We start from the raw sequence: 6,468 nt of genomic DNA on the forward strand, positions 1-6,468 counted from the left end.
CTTTCGAGCGGGATTTTTTCTTGGTTTTTAGCTTTTGGAGTGGAGATCTCTTTCAACCTTGCTTCTAAAATGTTTTTCGACAATCTCAGGTGAGTATCATCTCTGCTAATCCCCCTCTCAGTTTTCAAAATGTTTTAAAAGAGATTTAAACATGTTTTGTAGAGCCTAAATGACTAGATTATGAATAAAAGACAACTCATTTGTATTATATGTATAAAGATTAGGTCTTTTCATGTTAAACAGGTTGAAAACGAATTTTACAGATGTATTTAAGATCTGAAGATGATTTTAAAACGTGGTTAATCTAAAGAAAGAAGTTTGATTCATCGTTTTGAGCTTTTATGCATGTTTTAGGGTTTTGAATATAAATATAATGCATAAAATCATGGTTATATATGTTGATTTTGTTTCAGATATTTCTATCTACTATAACATGTTTGTATGCAAGATTCATGAAGTTTTTACCATGTTTGAATCACAAAAACACGACGTGAACACGGCACACACAAAAATCTGGAAAAAAACTGGATTTTAGGCTCATGGTCGACCACCACGGTCGACCGCGTGAAGGGCATAGACCTGGGTAGTCTCTGGAGCCCGTTGCGGTCGACCGTCATGGTCGACCGCCAGTCTGATGTTGGCCTGTGTATGGTTTTGGTTTGATTTTGGTTTGTCGAGCGTTTCTCTCGACCTTGTGATGATTAACTACGATGTTAAAACTTGTTAAACACCCAGGATGATAGCGAACTTCAGATGTGGACTCACACACCAAGATATGTGCACTTAGGCTTGGTTTGTGTTAAATTAACACACTTTTTTCACAAGTTAAAATTTATAAATACACATGACTAGTATTTGATCTTTCACGTATCCAGAAATAGGAAGATTAAATACACATGACTAGTATTTGATCTTTCACGTATCCAGAAATAGGAAGATAAAACCTATTACCGCAGATCGATTGAGTAAGAGTATTACAATAGTATCGTTATTACATGTATCCAGAATAGGGAGATAATAAATCCTATTACCGTAGAGCGATTGAGTAAGAACATTACAAGAGTATGTTTCCTTTACTATTTATTTTTCATAGAGAGCTATATTAATGATTTGATATATGTAAGTACTGACTCTATTTTCTTATATATTCCTACCCCTTCTCCTGGGGAGATGTAGTGATGATCTCGCTAGCGCTTTGATACTCGTTGTTTCCCCTCTTTCAGGCAGCCAATCTGGCGCACGGAGAGTCGTAGGTTGATGGGACTTCTTAGTTGTCCAATTAGCTACTTATTATACTTTGTAGTTATTGCAGAACTCCATATGTAGTTGATTATTTTTAGACTCTAGATTGGTATTTTAGTTTAGAGTTGAGAGCTTTTGTGAGACTTTGTTTATTTGACACATTGTATTTGAGATCAAGTTTATACTCAGAGATATTTCTATTTTATTTCAGTTAGGCTCATTATTGATATTTCTTACGCTTCTTCTGTGTATATCTAGTGTTGCCAATTGCTATTTTTACCTGTTTGTACATTCACCTATTTATTGTTTCAACTAGAGAGATAGTGATTGTGATGGTGAAACATGTCGTAGCATGGTGATTGGTGCTTGGTAGGTTTGACAATTCGGGTTTCATCTGGGACTGCAGCCTTGTGTAAACCCTATGGCGTCATAGTTGGTATCAGAGCTCTAGTTTTAATATCCTTAGGATCATCCCTGTATTATATTATAGAGTTAGGATAGAGTTTACTAGGGATCATGTATACAGTTCGCTAGGAATCCTTAGTATGAGTGAGGACGTACTATATATGTACGCAGAAAATCTAATTTTTTTTAATGATCTATTTGCTTTGAATAATAAAGCATGATATGAGATATATGTGATATGATTTTCTTATTAGTATATGTTATATCATTCATGCTTGAGATCCTATTTACTGCGTAATAAGCTTTATTTTGGAATTATAGATGTCAGGAAGAGGTCGTGGACGCCGAGTTACTCGTGCTTAGGGAGTTGAGCAGGATAATAGGGAGCTCGAGCCACAGCAGGTTCTGCAGTACTTAGTAGATCTTATAGCACCCTTGGCAACTCGCTTGGCGGCTATTGAGGAGCAATTAGCAGATCAGGTTTGACAGGGAACTCCCATTCAGGAGGAGATACCAGAGAGGACACCAGTAGTTGCACCACCACCTCCAGTTGATGATGGAGTGGCTGAGCAGGAGGCTTAGCTTCGTTTGATAGAGAGGTAGCAAAAGTTGAAGGCTCCAGAGCTTCATGGTACGACGGACTCTATTGCGGCACACAAATAGAAGGAGGATGTAAGCAACATTCTGGACATTCTTAATGTGAATACTGTACAGAAGCAAAGGTTAGCATCATTCAGTCTCAAGGGCGACACAGGAGGATGATATCGACTTCGTTTCACCCCAGAGCAGAGGATGACGGTTTCGTGGGGGACCTTTATATATCTTTTTGATGAGCAGTATGTTTCGGCTGCAGCGAAAGCCGAAAAAGAGTTAGAGATGTCTCGATTAGAGCAGGGGGATATGTCTGTCATGGACTTTGAGAGTAAGTTCATATCATTGCTTAGGTTCACCGGTATGTGGCACACAGAGGAGCGTCAGGCTCAGATGTTCCTGATGGGACTTCGTCCAGGGTTACATTGGTACATAGTATCTTAGAGGTTTTGTTCAGTACAGGAGGTGGCAGATGCTGCCATGGCTTAGGAGACAGATACAGTCATATTCATCAAGGGTAAGGACAATGGTAAGTCAGGACAGTCCGAGGACAAAGAAAATGGTAAGAGACCATTTGGAGGCTTAGGAGGACCCCATCAGCAGGGTAAGGGTCCGCATCAGCAGGGTCCCCATAAGAAGGGTCATCAGCAAGACCAGAGAGCGTAGTAGCAGCGCTGATTTCAGAGATCTTATTATAATTGTAACAAGATTAGACACAGAGTAGCAGAGTGCTGCAGTGCACCCGCAGCAGGCCAGCAGGGTAGGACTCAGTAGCATCAGCAGAACCGCGCTCAGGGATGTGGTCAGGGCCAGCAACTGAGGATTGAGGCACCTCCAGTAGTCCTGAGGATTGAGGGATAGGTTCGAGCAGTCCAGGAGACCCAGCAGAGACAGATGGCACTATTCACTCCAGGTGATGCAGAACAGCAGACCAGTCAAGTGTATGCAATTGTTCCTCGCGATCATGGCGCGAGCGGAGCTGTGGTGGAAGGTACGCTCCGTGTGAATTCCTTTTTAGCACGTATTCTTTTTGATTCTGGCACTTCGCATTCTTTTATCTCCTATGATTTTACAGTTAGACTTTAGCTTGTAGCTCAGCCGTTAGATTTTCTTTTATCTTTATCCACTCCGTTGGGAGAGATGTCTCTATTAGAGAATTTTTGTAGGAGATGCATCATTAACTTGGACAATTCTGAGTTCACGATTGATTTGATCGTGTTGCATATGTCTGAATTCGATGTGATTCTTGGTATGGATTGATTCTGAGTTCACGATTGATTTGATCGTGTTGCATATGTCTGAATTCGATGTGATTCTTGGTATGGATTGGCTATCTTCCTACCATGTGAATATCGACTGTTTTGCGAAATAGTCAGTTTGCGAGCATTTGATGGGTCTGAGTTAGTGGTAGCTACCTCCAGAGGTAACCAGTTTGTGGAGTTATTTCTGGCATACGTAGAGGATGTGATATTGCGAGATTGGGATACAGATTTGAGTGAGATGCGAGTAGTCTCAGAGTATCAGGATGTCTTCCAGGATATACCATGATTACCTCCAGTAAGAGAGGTCAAGTTTTGCATAGAGTTACAGCCAGGCACCGCACCGATTTCCCGAGCTCCTTACCATATGGCACCTTCTGAGATGAGGGAGCTATAGATCCAGATAGATGAATTATTGTCTTAGGGCTTCATTCGAGAGAGCCATTCTCCGTAGGGAGCACCGGTCCTTTTTATGAAGAAGAAGGACAGGAGTATGCGATTATGTATAGATTATCGTGAGTTGAACAAGGTCACTATCCGTAACAGGCACCCATTACCGAGGATCGATGACTTGTTCGACCAGTTGCAGGGTGCGTAGTGTTTCTCGAAGATAGATCTTCGTTCTGGTTATCATTAGTTGCGAGTTCGGGAGAAGGATATTCCCAAGACCGCTTTCTTGACTCGATATGGGTATTTCGAGTTTCTTATCATACCATTTGGGCTGACCAATGCACCCGTAGTATTCATGGATTTGATGAATCGGGTTTTTCATCCTTATTTGGACCAGTTCGTGATAGTTTTTATCGATGATGTTCTTATCTATTCGAGGTCAGAGGCCGAGCATGAGCAGCATTTGAGGTTAGCATTACAAATATTAAAAGAGCACCAGTTGTATGCTAAATTTAGCAAGTGTGAATTTTGGTTATCAGATGTCAGATTTTTAGGCCATGTCATCAGCCGGGAGGGCATTGTAGTAGATCCGACTAAGGTAGAAGTCGTACTTGATTGGGAGCCACCGAAGACAGTTACCGAGATTCATAGCTTCTTAGGCCTAGCAGGCTATTACAGAAAATTTATTTAAGACTTCTCGAGGATTGCCACACCGCTTACACACCTTACTAAGAAGGGTGTACAGTTTATTTGGAGCATAGAGTGCCAGAAGGCATTTAAGATTTTGAAGACTAAATGGACTTCAGCACCAGTTTTGGTTATTCCTAGCAGTGATAAGACTTTTATTGTCTACACTGATGTATCCTTATTAGGTCTTAAAGGTATATTGATACAGACCCAGAGAGTTGTAGCTTATGTTTCGAGGAAGTTGAGGACTCATGAGCAGAACTACCCCACGTATGACTTGGAGCTAGCAGCGGTGGTATTTGCACCGAAGGAGTGGAGACATTACTTATACGGAGTACAGTTTGAGCCATTCACGGATCACCAGAGTTTAAAATACCTCTTTTCTCAGAAAGAACTTAATCAGAGATAGCGTCGATGGATAGAATTTATTAAGGATTATGAATTTGCTATTCAGCATCATCCCGAAAAGGCGAATGTGGTAGAAGATGCATTAAGCAGGAAGCGTCGTCGTGGGCTAGCAGCTTTGAGGTGTTCACTTCAACGGGATCTTAATATCCTTAGTCACTTTGATTTCAAGCCAGAGATTGGCGAGAGCCGTATGTTTTTAGGAGCTTTATCTGTACAGCCATCTTGGAGAGATAGAGTGGTCGAAGCTTAGATAGAGGATTCTTGGATTCAAACCCGTAAGGGGGAGATTTCCAAAGAGTCCAAGGATGATTGGACTATAGGGATAGATGGAGGCCTTCGGATGAAGGACAGAATTGTTATGCCGAACAATTTACAACTAAAGAAGGAACTTTTTGATGAGGCATATCATATCAGATATACAGTGCATCCAGGCATGACAAAAATGTACAAGGATCTAAAGAGGCATTTTTGGTGGAGTGGTATGCAAGGAGAGAGATTTCAGAGTATATGGCTAAGTGTTTTACATGTTAGCAGATTAAGGCAGAACATCAGAGACCTGCAGGAACCCTACAGCCTTTACCCATTCCCGAGTGGAAGTGGATAGATATATCCATGAATTTCATAGTGGGGTTGCCTAAGTCAAAGAAATGAAATGATTCTATTTGGATTATAGTGGACAGATCGACTAAGTCTGCACATTTCTTACCAGTAAGGATGACTTATACGGCAGATATGTATGCAAGGATCTTTATTCGATAGATTGTTAGATTACATGGAGTCCCGGAGACGATTGTATCAGATTGGGGCTCAGTCTTTACATCTTATTTTTGGAGGAGTTTTCAGGATGCTTTTGGCAGTCAATTGTCATTTAGCAGTGTTTTTCACCACCAGACAGATGGTCAGACCGAGAGGGTGAATCAGATCTTAGAGGACATACTGAGAGCGTGCATTATGGATTTTCAGGGTACCTGGGAGGATCACATCCCACTGATTGAATTTGCATATAATAACAGTTATCAAGCTACCATTGGGATGGCACCGTATGAAGCTTTGTACGGGAGACCTTGCAGATCACCTATATGTTGGGCAGAGTCAGAGGATAGTCTATTGATTGGTCCGGAGTTAGTTAGACAGACCATGGAAAATGTAGCATTGATTCGAGAGCGCATTCGTGCAGCCCAGAGTCGCCAAAAGAGCTATGCAGATCAGCATAGATGACCTTTAGAGTTTCAGGTCGAAGACTTAGTTATGTTAAAAGTATCACCGATGAAGGGCGTTCAGCATTTTGATAGATGGGGGAAGCTTACCTTGAGATATGTTGGTCCTTTTAGGATCATCGAGCATATTGGAGCTGTTTCTTACAGGTTAGACCTATCAGCATCGATGTTGAGTGTACACGGTGTTTTTCATATTTCGATGCTTAAGAAGCATCTGCGAGATGATGAGCAGCAGAGACTGATTGACTCACCAGAGATTGAGATTCAGG

The sequence above is a fragment of the Asparagus officinalis genome, chromosome 8 (genome assembly GCF_001876935.1).
Source record: "Asparagus officinalis chromosome 8, Aspof.V1, whole genome shotgun sequence".
Lineage (NCBI taxonomy): Eukaryota > Viridiplantae > Streptophyta > Magnoliopsida > Asparagales > Asparagaceae > Asparagus > Asparagus officinalis.